The following is a 19,829-nucleotide window of genomic DNA, read 5'->3' as shown; positions in this document are numbered from 1 at the left end:
TCTCTTGTGTGGACTCATTTGTGCATTGGACTCAAAATCTAAACCTTTCCACCAGAAAGGGATGCACTTAAATAGATGAAGTCAAAACTGCTGGCCATAAGCAACAGCCCGAAATGCCCTTTTAGAAGACAAGGCTCCGGCTCAGCCCAGGCACAGACAAGGACCCTCTGCTTCAGGGCCAAGGCTCAGAGACTAAAGTGAACCTTGCAGGCTTCCTCAGCAGACCTCAGGCCAAAAAGGAACATCTTTTCCAAAAGAAAAAGATTAATCTTATTTTAGGTTTCTCCTGCATCTATTGCAGAAACTAAACTTTATTGGGTATTTCTTTTAATGTGCCAAACACTGCTTTAAAAGCTTCTTACGTCTTACCTCCTGTAATCTTCACAGTCATCCCATGAATAAGGTGACGGTATTTCTCCCAGTTTGCAGGTGAAAAACCTACTCTCCATGAAGCTAAACATTTGTCCAGGGTTACCCAGTGAGTAAATGGAGGAGCCAAGAGGTCTATGCAAGAACAGGTGGGCTCACAAGAATGAAGACCACTGAAACACTTTCTATCCTCCGCTATAAATGTAGGGAAGTATGTTATACGGAGCTTACTTGTGACCCAGAAATGGATATTCATGCTTCAAATAAATTCTGCAGAAGCAAAGCTGGGACATTTTTGTCACAAGAGACTTTGCGATTAGCTTTGCCTTTGGAGTCTTCTACCAACTCTAAGTCCGATGATGTGTCTATAAATGAAATGAAGCTGTGGAAACTACCATATTAGACAAGAGAGCTTACCGTGCATTTGGAGAGATCAAAAATAGACATTCTGGACTTTGTACATCAAGGTAGACATCACTGACCTCGGGGTATGAGACCTATTTAGAGCTAAGTATTTGAGATGCAAGTCAATGCATCTTAAAGCTACCTGTATTTTTTTTTTTTTTTTAGAATAGAAAATCAACGTAGTAGGAGAGGTCCTTAAAAAAAGCCTCACTCTGCAGCCGCCTACGCGGGCAACCGACTGCCAGCGCCTGTGTTAGTGCTTAGGGTAAGGTGGGGGTGGGTGGGTGGGTGAAGTGGAGAGTGAAATTCTATTTCCAACTTAAGCTTTTCCAGAAGGTACTCTAAAGCATACATTGGTAAAAATTTTGAAAACAAAAGTGAAGTCAGAGAGAAGCCGAATCTAGTGTCTGAACGACCCTTTCCTTGGGAGATATTCTTCCAGCAATTCAGAACACCTTCCAAAGGCCATCTGAATGAGAGGTATTTACTTTTAGGCAGGAAATTACGGTGGACAGTGTCAGCATTCCGCTCAAATCTCTGCATTTCCCTTTAAAAAGCTGTTCCTGTGTTCCTGCACCCTGGCATCAATGTGTGCTTTTGTTCTTAACAATCTGTACCTCCAACCTGCCTTGATGACTCTTGTAGTTTCTGAAGCCTCCTTGCCCACAAGCACAAAGAGCCTAATGTGGCTGAGCGTTCCTGGCCCCGGGAGGGGCCTCACACACAGTCTGATGCTGGAGGTGAAAGCCCTGCTCCCACGCCTCTAGCTGGGTCAAAGGCAGCAGGATCCCTTCCCCTCCGTAGCCCCTGTGGGATCAGGCTGAAACTACCCTGCATGCGATTTGATCTGAAACTCCATTTGGGTTCTCCACCCATTCCCGTCTTACTTTCCCTGAGCATTCATTGGGTTCTTCTGGAAGCACTTCCTTCATAAATAAGTTGCCCACAAATCCCAATCTCAGAGTATGCTTCTAGGGAAACTAAAGGGATTTTTAAAACAAGGAGGATACCAAAGTCCATTAACAAATGCTACGTGAAAGATTCTGGCAATAAAAAAAAACGATGTGGGCACGGTGACTTACCCTTGCAATGCTAACACTTGGAGAGGCTTAGGCGGGAGGATTGCTTGACCCCAGGGGTTTGAGACTATTTCAGACAACATGGTGAAACCCTGTCTCTACAAAAATTAACCAGGCATCGTGGCATGTGCCTGTAATCCCAGCTACTCAGGAAGCTGAGGTGGGAGGATCACCGGAGCCTGAAAGGTCAAGGGCAGTGTGTTGAGATTGTGCCACTGCACTCCTGCTAGGTGAAAGACTGAGACCTTGGCGAAGGAAGGAAGGAAGGAGGGAGGGAGGGAGGGAGGGAGGGAGGAAGGAAGGAAAGAAAAAAGGAAGGAGGGAAGGGAAGGGAGGGGAAAGGAAGGAAAGGGAAGGAAAAAGAAGGGAAGAGAAGAAAAGGGAGGGAATTGGAGGGAAGGGGAGGGAAGGGAAGAGGAGGGAAGGGGAGGAAAGGGAAGGGGAGGAAAGGGGAGGGGAGGGGAGGGAGGGGGAGGGAGGGAAAGAAGTGAGTGAAGCAGCAAGGAGGCCATTATTTCAGGTCCCAAGAGATGCTAGCTCCACTTTGGAAGACTCTTCTAGACTACGCCTATCTTCCGGGGCACTGGCACTTTGGAAATCTGCATCAGACACGCCCACGGGCTCCCAAAGTTCTCCCAGGGGAACCGCTGTTGTCCTCCTCTGCCACTCCTGCCTTCACGTCTCATTTTCAAGATTAAAGTCAAGGTATTACTCAAACAAACTGTTTCCTCCTGGACATTATCACAGGACTAAAGTTTTCCATTACTGACATCCTTTTTCTGACTTTTTCATTAGCATTTTCAGTATAAAAACCTTTCATTATGAAGTCAAATATGCATGATCCTTTTTAATGTATGTGCTTTATAATGAGATTTTTGTCATCATAAATTTGTCTTCTCCTGTCCTCTATTTCTACCTTATAATACCCTGAGGTCTGGTAACGGGGTCATTCTGGAAAAAAAAGTGTGGAAAAGTTGTAGCTTGAGCCAAGTCGAGCTGCACGTCTTCCTTTTGTTTCTGGGTTCGTTGCTCTGTTTTCCTTTGTTTTCTTCATTCATTCAATCATTCAGTCATTCCAGTGACATTTCTGCAATCCTTGTTGCTTGTTGGTCACTATTCTCGGTGACGGGGATGTAGGGTTAAAGATTAGCCACAGAGGATGAAGGTCAAGTGGTGGCCTGGGACCGGCTCCCGGGAGCTGGTTCTGCGCTCTCTCCCCAGCTCCACGTGCACTGACGTTACTTCGGTAGTTTGAAATTGGCCATGGTGGAGTATTTAAACTATAAAAATTGACAGACACCTCAAATCAGGGCTTCTTTATTCCAGCTCCCAGAGGACACCGCTGGAGACTGCCACTTTTTAGAGCATACAGTTTGCAGGGAAGGTGGACATTAAGTAAACAATCACATCAACCAGTGTAAATTGGCAACTGTAAGAAAAGATGAAGAGCAGAGGTATTTGGTGAAATAAGAATCCATCTCAGAGGACCTGAGCGTAGCCAGGGAGGCCAGGAACAGTTTCTCAGAAGAGGCCATGCCTGGGATGTGAGCCCCATGAAAAATGGGTAGAGGCAAAGGGAATTCCAGGCAGAAGGAGCTGCAGGCACAGATGCTCTTTTGCTGGAGGGAGAAAAATGGATCAGAAAACCAAAGACGAAAAAACCCAGGTGGCTGAACTACCCAGAGGGCTTGTTAATGAGGCAGGAAATGCGGCTGAGATGCGAGTAGAAGAAATTTCAAGTCTTTTTTGAAATGTCCATCAGTATTGCAGTGGTCAAAGGTGAAAACAAGCTGTCTATTACCAGACGAATGGATAAACAAAACATAGTTTATCCACGTGATGGCACATTCCTCAGTTAGACGAAGGAAAGACGTTCCGAGTCCTGCTACTGCATAAATGAACTCTGTGAACATCATGCTAAGTGAAATGAGCCAGACATCATATGATTCCAGTAATATGAAACGTGGACAAGAGGCAAATCCACAGAGACAGAAAGTATATTTGGAGGGGCTGGGAAGGAGACGATACGGTAGGTGCTGATAGTTACAGGGTTTCTGTTTGGGGTCAGGAAAAAGTTTCAGTGGAGGTGGTGGCACCACATTGTGAATGTAATTAATACCACTGAACTGGACACTTAAACATGGCTAAAATGGCAGATCTCAAGGACATTTCAAGTCTTTTAAGGTCACACTGAGCGTTGCCTCTTTCACAGTCAGCAAACTGGCCAGTCAAATCCCAGCCATAGCTTGTTTATGCACAGCTCCTGAGCTAAAAATGGATTTTATATTTTTGAACTTAAAAAAAAAGAATATGCAGCATAAAAAGTATATGGCTTACAGGGCCTAAAATATTGCTATCTCACCCCTTCCAGGAAAAGCTGGTCAACACCTGGCCTTTGCTATAAAAGAAATGGGAAATGATTAAAACTTTTAAAATAACCAAATAACATTTATTTCAATATGAAAATGCTTGGGAATAGCTTCGCTAGGGGACATTATGAGGCAGTCAATACTTACTCCCAGCGAGAATGAGTAAGTTTAAATTTAGGAGTTGACTTGAGAGTATTCTGAATAAGAAGAAGCGAAAAATAAATGAAAGGGCGGAAGCCACAAAGGAACTGGAATAAAAGTTGCCATAAAGATAAGAATTCCTTATGACTTGTTTGTATAGATAACAAGAAGTACAAAATGATCTTAATTTATACAGGAAAAAAATAGGCCAAGACAAATTATAAGTTGTTGCAGTGTGAAAAAAAACTGAAAAAAACAAAACCCATCTTTTTTTCGGATGAGCTATGTGTCCTACGAAACTGTTCACAGGACACTGGAGTGTCAACAGAGGAAGGAGCAATTCTTCATGACAGGGAACCACTGCTCGTGCTGCAGGGCACCTGTCCGCCCAGGCCCTGCGTATGTTCAATGGCCAGCAGCAAACCCCAGTGATTGTCACAGCCAGGGACACACCCCGCAACCTCCAAAGAGAAGCTGGACTTGCTTCGTGTCTAAGATCCTTGGGCGAGTTTAACTGTTCTTAGGGGGTCCTTGGCCAGCGTGAATGGGCTTCTGGTCAGAAGTCGTCATTTTATGTTCTTTCTTCCAGCAGAAAATGCTATTTTTCTGCACTGAGATCGTCCATGTAAAGACCCAAAGCTGGGTTCAATGAGGATAGAAAGCACCAGGTGGGGGGGTCTCCTTGAGGCATGGGTGGGTTCATGATGGAGATGAGGGGGCCAGGCAGGGATTCTCTGCTCTTTTCACAATGGGATGGTGGGACAGGCTCCACCTGAAGCTTGTAGATCACCCAGCTGGGGACCCTGGCCAGGGGATGCTGAGTGGGTTTGCAATGGGAATGCTCTCCGCATCAGCCCATGGAAGAGTGAGGATCAGGAAAGGCTGCTGTCAGAAAGTCAGTCCAGACAGGGATGAGGTCAACATGGCTGCTATCCTATTAGCCAAGCCATTCCTGACCCGTTTCCTGGATGCCTCCCACTGTACAGCTGTGGCTTTTCCTGCCTTGCCCTGATAAAGAAGGTGGCTTGTAGAGCCTGTGTCTTGACACGTAGCTCCTGCTTGTGTAGGCTCACTGCTGGGGGCTCATGTGGAGCACCCTAGTCTGAAAAGGTGTGGCCAAGCAAGCCGTCAATCCGTGAATGGGGGCGCTCTCATCTAGAAACACAAATGCAGCTTCCTGCGCTCATGGCATCCTGGGGTGCTCCGGGACATTTCCACCTGCAAAGTGGCCCCAAGTCTTCCACGTTCAAACTGATGTCCACCGAACGGCTTTAAGCAAGTGGCCAATGGCTTGAAAACATCACGGTGTTTGGAGTGCTGGGAATGCATCAGAGGCAAACCAGAGAGCCAGAGAGGATGCATGGAGAGCAGGTGAGACATTCAAATGAAGTAAGACTGCAGGCGAGACACAGGTGAGCTTGCGTGGACAGCAGTGGACCTGGGAGGACTGAGGCTCATGGTGTTTAGATATGAGAGTCTGTTTAGGTCTTTCTAAGCTCCTGTTAGACTCACAACTTCCTGCACACGGTCTTTCTCCACTGGCTACTGCTTACTGCAGATCTGCAAGGGAGCAGGCATCACATTGGTATTCACTGTGCCGGCCCCATCATCACCAAACTTTTAAAGCATATAGAGCAGCTTTCTCTGCAGAAATAAAGGGCAAATGGAGAAACTGGAAGCAGGAAAGACATGGGAGCAAATACAGGTTTCTCGTATTTTAGGATGAGTTATGTAATGTGCACTGATATAAAGTGAGACCCCATTTAATGATCTCTTCCCACTGAGTGTTTGTAACTCAAATGTCCATCCCAGATGTGATCATTGGCTGCCGCTTCTAAGCACAACGCAATAGCATGCAAGTATCACACAACTCGATTGCAAAGGGATATTTGGAATCGTTTAAAAGGTGTCATGGAATCAAAACAGTGAGTGAAACGTTAGAGAAAACCACCTGCACTACTTGGTCCCCACATAAAATGATTGACAAACAAGAATGCGGTAGAATTAAATATGTTAGGCTTCAAAAAAGAGGCAAATCAACAAGGATGATGATACACTTGGGGCTTCAGAAACACGCCACGTGCCTGACCGAAGCTCCAGATAAGCCTTTTAGAAAACTTGATGAAGACATAGATTACTTTTTCAAAATCAATCAAAACTGAAGGAGTGTCTGTTTACTTATTTATTTATTTTTCTGACAGGTTGTTTCTCCCACCCAATCCATACTGGTTTCATTCAGGATCTACCAAGGAATAAACCCATAGTTCTAATTATAGCTCTTGCTTAAGATGAAATACCTTACCTTTTCGTTTTCAAGTGTCATTTCTAAAGATGGGTTCCCAATCTCATCTTGTTGATTTCTATTTTTATTATACCCTTTCAACTTCTATCTTGCATAGAGTGAGTCTAACTAATCTTTCATGGATACCTATTATTCCTGGGTAAAGAGGGTTTCCAACATTCAGAAGTAAAGGAAGGTGTGGCTGTGGTGGGAGGGATGAAGAACTGGGAGCCTCAAAAGAGAGGCAACATTCTATTTAAAAGCGAAATGTCCTTGAAGTCCTCCTGGAGAGGCCCCCACCTACCCGCCCACCCGCGTCTGAAAGTGTTTTCCACATGTGAGCTGGAATCTCTGCTACAGACAAATATAGAAGGAAAATAAAGCTAACTCTTTCATCTCTACATCATGATGTTTAAAAATATATATATTCGCCTGGAAATGAAGAGATATTTTATTTTTATATATTTCTTTTATGTTGGGAGTTTTTTTTTTCCTATAAAAACATCCAATTTGTATGCCACAGACACATTAGCATTCCTGCTAGAGCTGCAGACTGCTCGAGATCACATCTTGTCTGCATAAACAGGTATCTGGGATGCCTTAAACTCTTTCTGCTCAGCATCTGTGATGAAGCCCGAGATGAAACTTGGACAGAAACACAAAATCAGAATACGGTAGAATTGGCAAGGAAGGTAAGCAAACCAATTATACACAATTAGCTCCTGAATCGCTAAATCTCTCCTCTTTAGGGATTAGGAAAAGGGTCTATCTTTGAGGTAGCAGCTCTGCCTGCAGACTCCTTCAACCTTCCAAGTTTAATTGACAATTGCACATGGTACAGCATTTCCCAGTTTACTTTGTTCTCAAGAATTTTTAATTAGAAGTTTTTCATCTGCTGCATCTGGCAACTCAGTGCTGCTTCTTATACCTCTTCCTTCATTTTTGTGTATTTTGTTAATATTTTTAGAGAAAACACGCTAGGAACACTCCATCTAAGCAGGATATGTCACCAGGTCAAAAGAAGGCAGGTCTGCTTGACAAGGGTTTTTGGTGCCTAACCTTAGGGAGAGCAACATCTTAGCTCACATGTGACGGCGCTGGACCGTCTCCAGCAAGCAAGTGAGCTTGTGTCCCCAAAAGTCTACACCTGACAGCTAAATTGTAAGGGGACTCTGAAGCACATAAAATCTAACACTGTCAGCTCAACATTGAAATAAATGATGAGCAAAGACCATTTTTCCTTATCTAGCCACGATCTCTTTAGGCATGCAGTTGAATTGCTGGAGTAAAAGAAATACTTTACATTCATTTGAAAATGCAAACAGGATTATTAATTGATAGTGATGACCATTGCTAAACCTGCTACTGGTTTTCTCAACTCCCGTCTGACGTGACAAATGAAAGTGCTGAAAGGCTCAGATGTTTGATTCTTTCGTGGTGAGAAAAATAATTCAAATATGTATCTAGTTGATTCCTCATATGAAAGAGATGATTCTGTTTCTTTAGGCTTAGCTGTTAAATTCCCAAGTGAAAAAGCTGTGCCACATCTATGATCAATACATAATTGTGTTTCAGCCTTCAAGTGCTCAAGGTCTGAGGTTGAAGAATTAATTTGCTGGTTGAGGTTAATAGAATGTCAATTAATTTCTTGGTATAAATGTCAATATATTCAGTTAAGCCTTGTGATTTAAATATAATTAAAGATAAACTTTAAGTCAATGTTGCCTTTTTGGTTTTGGGTATGGTGAGTGATTTGCTAAAATCTCAGAAAGCCGCAGGGAAAAAGAATTTAATCAAGAAATTTGTTTTTCTCATACAAGCAGTTAGGTATGTTTGTTATCAGTTTCATGTGAAGAGAACAGAATGAACTGCATCTTTTATCTCAGGCTTCAAACATCAATCTATTAGCCTTAACAGTTCATGTCACTGACGAAGAGTTTTTACAGTGTGGAAAGTCATTTGCTCATCGTGAGCCCTCTCCAGGTAAGATACAGAATCCGCAGTGAAATGCAGTGGTTGAGCAAATGCACTTCAGAGTGAATTACACTTGGAACGGAATCCTGATATGATATTAGTTGTGTTATACAATACTTAGCTCCTTGAGCCTCAGGTTTTTAAACAATGAAATGGTCAGTATTTGTAACTCTCTTTAAGTGATGGTCAGTCCTCTTTGTATAGTGTGCAGATGGTGCGCTGGACAACTCCAGGTGGCATCACTGACACAGTCAATGTGGCGCATCTTTAAATTGTTCAGTGTACAACCTGTACAACTGTATGAGGCAGTCCTAGCACTCACAGTGCTGATGAACTGAGGTCATTTATGTAAAGTGTTTGGGACTCTGCCTATGCAAAGCTTGCAGAGGGATTTGGGGAGACATATAGTGTAATTTTGTAGTTGCAACTGGGAATCAAGCTGAAATAAGTTTCGTTAATGTTTATGAGGGCTGAGGTGATGTTAATTGCTATTCCCAGGAAAGTTATCCCACTTTTATCTCACTTTGTCTAGCATTGGATTCTGACATCTCTCACCGTGGGCCCTTATACAAAACCTGAAGGAGTGGAGCTCTGACTCCTTGAAGAAGAGGACTTCATTGCAGGCATCATTATTGCACCTGCTGTTCAAGGGGCTGGAATGACCACAACCGGAAGGGTCTCTGTGCTCACGGACACCACATTCCAGTGGACGTGAGAGCTCTGACGGAAATACACCAAAGGAAAAACTCAATCTCACCCACGCTGGAAAGGGTAGCTTATGTTTATCCAAACGTTTTCCACTTTCATTTGTCGCGTCAGATGGGAGTTGAGAAAACCATTAGTAGATTCAGCGATGATCATCACTATCAATTCATAATTCTATTGCATTTTCAAATGAATGCAGAGCATTTCATTCTACGCCGGCAATTCAACTGCATGCCTAAAGAGATCGTGGCTAGATAAGGAAAAATGGTCTTTGCTCATCATTTATTTCAGGATTGAGCTGATGGCATTAGACTTTATGTGCTTCGGAGTCCACATGCAATTTAGCTGTCAGGTGTAGCTGTTTGGGTGAACAAGCTTGCTTGCTTGCTGGAGACGGTCCAGCGCCATCACATGTGAGCTGAGATACCACTTTCCTTAAGACTACGCAACAAAAACCCTCGTCGAGAGAGAATTTGTCATAAGAGACTTGAATAGTCCTATCCAAAGCTAAGGCCTTAGGAACAAATTAGAGAATAATAAATGCCTGTCCTAGGAGGGTTTCTTGAAAACAGACCCTGCGGTGGCATTTTGGATGCAAGATGTTCGTTAGGGATAATCACATGTCAAAGGAAGAAAGAGGAACCAGGACGGAGCAGGGGGAGAAGAGACCCCTTCTGCACTGAGGTGCAAGCCCAACCAAGCCCCTGTCACCCTGGCAGGGAGCCCTGGAGCCAGAGCTGCATATAAGAGGGTCCCAGGGGGGCTGAGGCAGACAGGTCTTTATACCTTACCTCAATGTGTCAGTCACTTAGTGTGTGCTTCTGTGGAAAGGGCATGACCTTGGATGAGGCAGCTTCTGGCACTAGAGGAAGACACTGATGTCTGAGACGAGCCAAATGGAAGCTGTCTGTTGACCACACGTGCTGTGGTGGGGCAGCACAGCCTTGCTGGACAGGGAATCCGGGCAGCACGTCTCTTTGCCCCTGCAATGTCCACCCACCACCCACACCTACCGAGAGAGCAGTCCCTTTGAGGGCAGTTTCCTAAACTTCAGTCCCTCAAGGTTTGAGGTACTCATTCTATAGTTCAATAATTCATATCAAAATAATAATTCTTAAAAAACCCTCACCAGAATATTCTCATGCCATCTTGCATATTTTGTTTTAGCAAATACAGTCTTAGGGAAAAGCCCTGTGTTGCGTCTGGATCTGTGTCCCCACCCAAATCTCATGTGGAACTGTTGCCCCAGTGTTGGAGGTGAGCCTGGTGGGAGGTGACCGGATCGTGGGGGTGGATTTCTCATGAATTGTTTAGCACCAGCCCCTTGGTACTGTCCTCGCTATAGTGAGTGAGTTCTCACGAGATTGGGTGGTTTAAAAGTGCGTGGCCCCTCCCCACTCCCTCCCTCTTGCTCCTGCTCTGGTCATGCGACATGCCTGCTTCCCCTTCACCTTCCACCATGATTGAAAGCTTCCCGAGACCTCCCCAGGAGCTGAGCAGATGCCAGCGTTGTGCTTCCTGCATAGCCTGCAGAACTATGAGCCAATTAAACTTCTTTTCTGTATAAATTGTCCAGTTTCAGGTGTTTCTTTATGGGAATGCAAGAATGGACTAATATACCATGTGAGATCTAGGACCAGGGCATCTCTGGGATGCTCCTGTTGTAAGATCTGATTCAACAGGCATTAACTGAGTCTTCTGCTGTGAAAGGAGCCACAGTATGGAAAGACAGGGCCAGCATGGCTGTGAGACAGAGGCAGGGCAGGGTTCCCAGAAAGGGGTGAGAATCCCTGTGCAGAGAACAAATGACCCTGTTTCTCGGGGAGCCACACACACACACAGAGATGGACTGTAAGCAGATGGGATGACTCTCTAGGAAAGTTCTGTGGTTTTGAGGCTTAGTTCACACTCTGCCAGGTGGGAATGCTTGCCCGCTTACAAAAGAGCTGCAAAATGTTCAGTAATTGTAACTCTGTTTAAGTGATGGTCAGTCCTCTGTGTATAGTGTGCAGATGGTGCACTGGATAACCTAGGTGGCATCATTCATGTAGTCAATGTGGCACATCTTTAAATTGTTCAGTGTACAACCTGTGCAACTGTATGAGACAGTCCTAGCACTCGAGCACTTACAGTGCTGATGAACTGAGATCATTTATGCAAAATATTTAGGACTCTGCCGATGCAAAGCTTGCAGAGGGATTTGGGAGACATATAGTGTAATATTGTAATTGCAATCGGGAATCATGGGGTGAGAGGAAACATGGGGTGAGAAGACAAGGATCTTCAGTCTCAGAGACAATGAAAGGACCATGCCACATCATGCTGACAGCCACTGAAAACCAACTGCACAGAGGACACCAGCTGAGGACAGGGTGGCCCATTTGACAGATGTGACCAGCAAGACCTGCACAAGACGACCTTCATCCAAGGACTAAACAAGGTGCTGCAGAAGCCTCTGTACAACTTAGGCCTTCATTTGTTTGTGCATAGAGTAAAGCATTTCCTGTTTGTGGGATTTATTTATTTATTTGCACATTATCTGTCTGTCTGTCTGTCTGTCTGTCTGTCTACCTATTCATGTATATACTTGCCACTTTCAGGTGGCTGGTGGCTGGCAGGAGAGAGGTGGCATGAGAATAAATACTACACACATCCACTTACTTGAGTGTCCCTGGAAACTTTCCTTTAGGGAACTTCCTCTCCCTGATCCATGTACCCCAAAGTAGCAGTCAATTCCATTACAGGTGTGGGCATGAACCTGGGCTGTCCCTAAAACCCTGCCTTGCCAGTCTTCCGAGTCCTTTGGGAAATACAGCACTGGTGTGGATGCCAGGGGAGCAAGCTTCTCCTTCAGGTGTGATGGGCTGCAAGGTCAAATGGATGGAGTTGCTTGCAGCCATCTCTGTGGCCAAGAGGCTGAGTAGTAGCCAGAGGCAGAGAGAAAGTCCTGGGGACATAATTGAATACCTGGATGCAGCCAGACCTGATCTCAGTCCCAGACCTGGATGTTTTTATGTTTTTAGTTAGATAGGTTAGGGAAGCTGTTTTTCCTTTTCCTTTTCTTTTCTTTCTTTCTTTTTTTTTTTTAGAAAGAGTCTTGCTCTGTCACCCAGGCTGGAGCACAGTGGCAAAATCTTGGCTCATTGCAACAACTGCCTTCCCAATTCAAGCAACTTCCCTGCCTCAGCCTTCTGAGTAGCTGGAATTACACGCACCCACCACCATGCCTGGCTAATTTTTGTTTTATTTTTAGTTTTTATTTTTTTTGACGTGGAGTCTTGCTTTGTTGCCATGCTGGAGTGCAGTGGCATGATCTCGGCTCACTGCAACCTTCACCTCTTAGGGTTAAGTGAGTCCCCTGCCTCCACTTTCTGAGTAGCTAAGACTACAGGCATATGCCACCATGCCCGGCTATTATTTTGTATTTTAGTAGAGATGGTTTTCACCATGTTGGCCAGGATGATCTCAATCTCCCAACCTTGTGATCCACCTGCCTTGGCCTCCCAAAGTGCTGGGATTACAGGCGTGAGCCACCGTGCCTGGCCAATTTTTGTACTATTAGTAGAGACAGGGTTTGACTATGTTGGCCAGGCTAGTCTTGAGCTCACAACCTCAAGTAATTCACCCACCTCAGCCTCCCAAAGTACTGGGATTACAGGCATGAGCCACTGAGCCTGGCCTCTTTTGTCATTTCTTTAAAATTCGGGTTGCTGTTGTTTGTAATTAAAATACGAAGTAACACTCCTGGTATCTGGTGGCTCAGAGCTAAAGACGTGTAATGCCTGTCATGCAGTGAAAACTCCAACTGAAGATCTGCATATGCGAAATGTGTGCGTGTGTGTGTGTACACATACACAAATACATATGTATATATGCACGCATCAGGTATAATTATGCCTTATACATATGTCTGTATATCTGAGTGAAATATTCCTTAACCCCTTCCACATTCTCCATTCTCATTTGAGCTTATACTGTGTCCTATAACCATGTCTTTTGCATTACCATTCTGTTCATTTGTTTAATTTAAATATCTATTTGCATATTGGCTTCTTTTAGCAGCAAGTGAATGCTTTGAGGATAGGGAGTCTCTCTCCCTTCCTCCCTCCCTCCCTTCCCTTCTTTGTTCCTTTCCTTCCTTTCATCTGAACTGTTACTTATTTTTTTTTACACTCAACCATACAGACCCATATGTTCTGGGTCTCCCATTGATGAGCATTCAGTGATTACATGATTCAGTGACTGTGGGCAGCATTGCAAACTGTTGACTCAAAATCCGTTTCCTCGTTCCTCCTCACCAACAGAGACCAATTCATTCAAGTTGTCAACATTTCCACCAAAAGAAACTCCAAAAGGCTCTAACATGTGGTCACGTGTATATTTCTGGCCAATGATCTGTACACAGAAATCTATTTCACATTATTTTCAGAAAACAAATTCTTTGCCAGATAAAGAGGTGCAGTTTTAGAGGCCACGTATGCCTCTTACCCTCCCTCCTTCCTCTTTCCCACCTGGAATACTGATGTGATACAGAAGGGACAGCTGCCGTTTTGGACAGTAAGACGGCACCACAGAAAGATAGGAAGTCGAGACCTCATGGTATCATTCAGTCATGATACCAGCCAAGGAGTAGCTACCTACATCTTCTTGTCGGAGATACACAAACCCCAATGTGTAAAGGCTATTTCATTTGGACCTTTGTTCTACGCAGCTGACTGCCATCCAAACAGCAGAGAGGGCACACGCCTCTCACTGTGTCTGTGCCTGTCTGTGGAGTCTGTGTGCAGACCTGACAGAATACAGGAAACAAAGCTGGGAAAATAACGCTTGTCTTCCTGGACAGAACCTGACAGGAAGCTCACTGCCCACCTACCTAATCGACGCTCCACCTCTTAGAAATTTCACTTGATTAAACTTTTCTGTTCCTCATGCTGTTTTATTTTAAATTAATTCGGATATCAGTCCTGCTGTATTCACAGTCTGACATCTCCGTCTTGTCAGGCGCATTAGGTGGGAAACATGTCACTCCTCCTACGGAACACTACATTCATCTTTGCTAGAATGCTTGGGGATATGATGACAGGAATTGACCATCAGGTCTAAAGTGCTCATGGGAAACTGGGTCTCATCAGCAGAAGCTGGCTGCCCCTCTGTCTTTTATCCTTTAAACGTCCCACCTAGCCATTGAGAGGCTGCCTGGGGCTGCCAGAGGCTTATTTGCAAAGACTGCTTCGTGATGAAAGGGACATGAGACACAACAATTGGATTTTTCAGCAGCAAAGATAACAACTGAAGTACAAACTTTCATCTGAAGCTACAAATAGGAAAACGGAGGGGAGAGGCTTCTCTTAAAGAAGAGATTAAAGCCAGGTGAGATCAAGCAGTCTTCATGTGCTTGTAAGTGCGATCCTGCTGTACACATAAGGATATGGTCCTGGGGAAGGGATCTCAAATTCAAATGCTGCGGAAGCCAGGTGGATCACACAGTGAGATCACAGTCAGAGGGGGACAGTGGCAGAGGTGGGGGGCTGGGCCAACTGTGGCCCTGATTCATGGGGCTCCCCCACCCAGATCCACTTGTCATTCTTGGATAGAATATAGGGTCAGTGTCTTCTGATGTTTTTTTCCAGGAGAAAGTCACAAATCCAGTTCTCAAACATCGAAAGCCTTGATTTTCAAACACTGTTAACAAATTCAAATTTTCTTAAAAACATCATGCAGGCCAAACAAATATGCCTTCATACAGGAATTGGCATAAAGTCCTCTGGTGTGCAACATCTTCAAAGAGATTTGGGGAAACACTGCATCCTTTGTTGCCCTAGAGCCATGACAGTTAAAGATTTTTAAAGAATCTTCCTTATTTTCATAAATCCATGGTTCCCAAAATGAGGCCAGCCTGTTTGGTCTTCGTGTGAATTAATGAATTGCCCCTTATAGTGGCAGCTCTGCCAGCCTTGAGGCTTGGTGGGTGGTGAGGCTGGGATTCAGAGCCCCTTGCACACAGAACAACATGGATAGTCAGGTTCATTGATGAAGGGCCTCGATTGGGTTCCAGTCTTAGTGTTGAAGGTGTAGTATTTCCCCTTCAGATTTTATGAGTTCACATTTCTTCATAAAGACTTCTATTCACAATAGTGAAGATGTGGAATCAATCTAAGTGTCCATTAATGGATAAATGGATAAACAAATGTGGTTTATAGACACAATGGAATATTAGCCATAAAAGAGAATAAAATCCTGTCATTTTCAGCAACATGAATGGAACTAGAGGTCATTATGTTAAGTAAAATAAGCCAGGCAGAGAAAGACAAATATTGCATATTCTCACTCATGTGGGAGTGTTCATAGTGTCTCTCGTGGGGGTAGAGAGTAGAATAATAGTCACATGGGGCTGGAAAGGGAAGGTGGGAGGGAAGATTAAGAGAAGTTGATAAATGAATACAAAATACAGTTAGACAGAAGAAATATGTTCTAGTATTTGTTAGGATAATAGAAAAATTAGTTACCAATAATTAATTATATGTTACAAAATAGCCATAGGGGAAGAATTGTAATGTTCCCAACACAAAGAACTGATAAATGTTGATGTGATAGACCCAATTACCTTGATTTGATCATTATGCTGTTGTGGGTACCCCAAAGATATGTACAACTATGACAAATCAACGGAAAAATACAAAAGACTTCCTAAAACAAAGTCACACTAAGTTTCCCAAAATATTACATTTTAAATTATTGTTGTTACTGTGGTGATGATGATCATGGGGTCGGTGGTGATGTTATGATGGAGACGATGACAGTGGTGATGATGATGGTGTGATTATAATCATGGTGACAATAATGACGTGATGATGGTGATGGTGATGGTGGTGGTGACAATGGAGATGATGTGATACTGATGATGGTGGTAATGATGATGTTGGTGACAATACTGATGTGATGATGGTGATAATGATGATGTGATAATGGTGATGATAATGATGGTGATAATGGAGATGATGATGTGATATCGATGACGGTGGTCATGATAATGTTGGCGACAACAATGATGATGTTGATGATGTGATAATGTTGATAATGATGACAGTGGTGATGATGATGGTGATGATGACGGTGTGATGATGATGATGGTAATGATGACGGTGACAATTAGATGTGATGATACAATGATCATGATTGATGATGTTGATGATGATGGTGATGACCATAATCATGGTGATAATAATGATGTGATGATGATGTGATGATGATGATGTGATAATGAGGATGATGGTGGTGGTGACAATGGAGATGATGATGTGATACTGATGATGGTGGTAATGATGATGTTGGTGACAATACTGATGTGAAGATGATGATGATGCTGTGATAATGGTGCTGATAATGATGGGTGGTGATTATAATGATGATGGTGATAATGGAGATGATGATGTGATATCGATGATGGTGGTCATGATAATGTTGTTGACAACAATGATGATGATGTGATAATGTTGATAATGATGACAGTGGTGATGATGATGGTGATGATGACGGTGACAATTATGATGTGATGATAGGAACAATGATCATGATTGACGGTGATGGTGATGATGGTGATGGTGACAATGATGGTGGTGATGGTGATGGTGATGATGTGATGGTGATGATGATGGTGGTGGTGATGATGATGGTGATGATGATGGTGGTGATGATGATGGTGGTGGTGATCATGATGATGAAGTGTTGATTAGAACTGTAAAACATGGAAGTCTATACATAGCTGTACATATCTGCTAAACCTAGCTCAGTGTGTGGTGATATCAAGAGACTTTCCAAGTCTCATCTGTCCCCACGTTTCTTGCTGTGTCACAGCCATGAGTTGTGAGGCATGTTCTGGGGGATGAGATACATGCCACAGCCCAGATCCTGAGATGCCAGATTCTCGTTGTTGTGATAGTTAGCGTGTGGGCCAGTGTGATGGTAATTTTATACGTCAATATAAGTTGGCTAAGGGATGTCCAAGTAGCTGATAAATGTTGCTTCTGGGTGTGTCTGTGAAGATATTTCTGGAATGAGACTAGCATTTGAATTAGCAGACTGAGTAAGGATCCATCCTGGTAAGGGTCGATATCAGCAAGGAAACAGATTCTTCCTCAGAGCCTCTAGGAGAAACTAGCTCTGCCCCCAGCTGTCCTTTAGTCCAATGAGACTGACTTCAGACTTCTGACTCTAGAACTGCAGGAGAGTACATTTGTATTGTTTTAAGCCAGGGGTCCCCAGTTCCTGCACCATGGACCAGAACCAGTCCATGGCCTATGAGGAAGTGGGCCACATGGTAGGAGATGAGCAGCTGGCTAGCAAATGAAGCTTCATGTGTATTTACAGCCTCTCCCTATCGTTCACGTTACCACCTGCGTTCCACCTCCTGTCAGATCAGGATCCGCAGTGGCATTAGATTTTCATAGGAGCGCAAACCCTGTTGTGAACCACGCATACAAAGGATCTAGGTTGCATGCTCCTTATAAGAATCTAACGCCTGATGATCTGTCACTGTCTCCTGTCTTCCCCAGATGGGAACATCTAGTTGCAGGAAACAAGCTCAGGGCTCCCACCACTTTTATATCACAGTGAGTTGCAGAATTATTTCATTATATATCACAATGTAACAATAACAGAAATAAAGTGTACAATAAATGTCATGTGCTTGAATTACCCTGGAATCATCCAAAAACCCCATGGATCTGTGGAAAAACTGTCTTCCACGAAACGGTTCCTGGTACCTAAAAAGTCGGGGACTGCTGCTTTAAGCCACGAAGTTTGTGGTAGTCAGTTACAAAGGTCATAGGAAAAAACCAGGAGCCAGCATGTTGTTAGAGAGGCCGACTTCCTAGGTTGGAGCCTGGGATAACACGCTATTGCAAATACATAGAAAGTCAGGTGCCGAGCCCCCGTGCAGGGGTGTGTCTTCGAACAAGATCACTTGAAACAGGCCCTGTAAAACATGACAGTGCTTCATCCTTGATGTGAACAAGTCCTTCCAATGGACTTGATTCACCCCCACCCCACCTTGCAACCCTTACTCCAATAACAACTGCATTGAAGTGAGAAAAGTTTGGGCCTCATAAAAAGTTAGAAACAGACTAGGACCTTGCTCTGAGAATCATAATTTCGTTTTAAAAAATTTAAAAGCGGACAGGCATGGTGGCTCACGCCTGTAATCCCAGCACTTTGTGAGGCCGAGGCAGGCAGATCATGAGGTCAGGAGTTTGAGACCAGCCTGACCAACATGGTGAAACCCCATCTCTCCTAAAAATACAAAAATTAGCTGGGCATGGTAGCTCACACCTGTAATCCCAGCTACTCGGGAAGCTGAGGCAGGAGAATCGCTTGAACGCAGAAGGCAGAGATTGCAGTGAGCTGAGTTTGCACCACTGCACTCCAGCCTAGGTGACGGAGCAAGACTTCATCTCAAAAAAAAAAAAAAAAAAAAATTAAAAGCAGGCAGGAAGCATGTTTAAAAGCAGGCATGCCAATACACACTTAGTTCTTCTGTTCAGTGGGTTCATCTGTACTGCATTTATTCAAAGTCCGGAGAGAAAAGACCACGTGCATCCTTAAAAACTTCAAGATATGAAGTAAAGCCAAACAGCCTAATAATTTTGGTGAAGTAACATTTTGGTAAAACGGACTGATTATCATCTGATTTCCCATTCTTCCTTTTGCTCCACTGGGGCGGAGAGGCTACTTGGCGCTAAGTGCTTCTGGGAAGGCAAGAAAACAAATGAGTCAATTCCTGGCTTGTAAACTCTAGGGCCTTAGGGCAATATCAACATCCTACATAAATAAAAGAAATAAAGAATAAAACGGAATGTATGAGTTTCCCTCACTCCCCAAAGAGTAAAGATGCTGTCTTAGTTGGTTTGAGTTGCTAACAAAATACCATAGACTAGTGGCTTATAAACAACAGACATTGATTTCTCAGCATTCTGGAAGATGGAAGGTCTGAGATCAGGGTGCTGGCGTGGTCAGGTGAGGGTTAGGGCTCTCCTTCTGGCTTGTGGACAGTGCCTGCTCACCGTAACCCTCACATGTCAGAGAGATAGAAAGAGACAGAGAGAGAGGGGGGAGAGGGAGAGAGAGAGAGAGAGAGAGAGAGAGAGAGAGAGAGAGAGAGAGAGATCGCCTCTTCTAGTAATGACTCTAATCCGATCATATTAGGGTCCACCATTATGACTTCATTTAACCTTAATTACCTTTAAAAAGCTCTATATCAAAATATAGTCACATTGAGGGTTAGGGCTTCAACAGATGGATTTGGGGAGGGACACATTTAGTGCATAAGAGATGCCTTGGCTGGGAGTGGAAGGGGACTCAAAGGTGAATGTAGAGGGGGATTCAGAAGTCTCTGTGCTGAGAAGTGAGAGGCTGGAGCCCAAGGGAGCAGGTGGAGGAACAGAGCCGTGGCACAGATGTTCAGCCTTGTTTTGAGTAAACAAGGTGCCACCAGGGCTGTGCTAGACATTT

At 44.0% G+C, this 19,829-nt stretch overlaps 1 protein-coding gene across 1 annotated transcript in view; it reads right to left on the bottom strand.

Moving 5' to 3' along the window:
• TMEM132D (transmembrane protein 132D) overlaps window positions 1–19,829 on the bottom strand; it is an 834,368-nt gene that overhangs the window by 280,190 nt on the left and 534,349 nt on the right. The window lies entirely within an intron of this gene.

Source organism: Aotus nancymaae, unplaced genomic scaffold (genome assembly GCF_030222135.1).
Source record: "Aotus nancymaae isolate 86718 unplaced genomic scaffold, 86718_ANA_hifiasm-v0.15.2.pri h1tg000021l, whole genome shotgun sequence".
NCBI lineage: Eukaryota > Metazoa > Chordata > Mammalia > Primates > Aotidae > Aotus > Aotus nancymaae.
This window is presented reverse-complemented; position numbering and strand designations above follow the sequence as displayed.